Source organism: Zalophus californianus, chromosome 15 (genome assembly GCF_009762305.2).
Source record: "Zalophus californianus isolate mZalCal1 chromosome 15, mZalCal1.pri.v2, whole genome shotgun sequence".
Lineage (NCBI taxonomy): Eukaryota > Metazoa > Chordata > Mammalia > Carnivora > Otariidae > Zalophus > Zalophus californianus.
The window spans coordinates 8,843,686-8,843,952 of NC_045609.1; positions in this window are offsets into that span (position 1 = coordinate 8,843,686).

The window sequence follows — 267 nt, forward strand, 5'->3', positions numbered from 1 at the left end:
CACTTGCAAGAAAAGAAAAGCCATTTCCTGGGACTTGCCCTAGATTTATGGTCAGATTCCTGGGAGTGCTTTCACATTCTCTCCAACTGTAAGTTTCAGAGTCATGTTTTGAAAGGACATGCTTTGACTGAGTCATCGCAGATTTCCACCTTAGGTTTTCTTTTCCTCCTCTTGAACTGAATCAGTTTCATTTCCATTTCCATTTCCCTTCACTGACGCAATCGCTCAGAAACTGGGAGAAAACATCAGCTGATGTGCCCCCCCCAC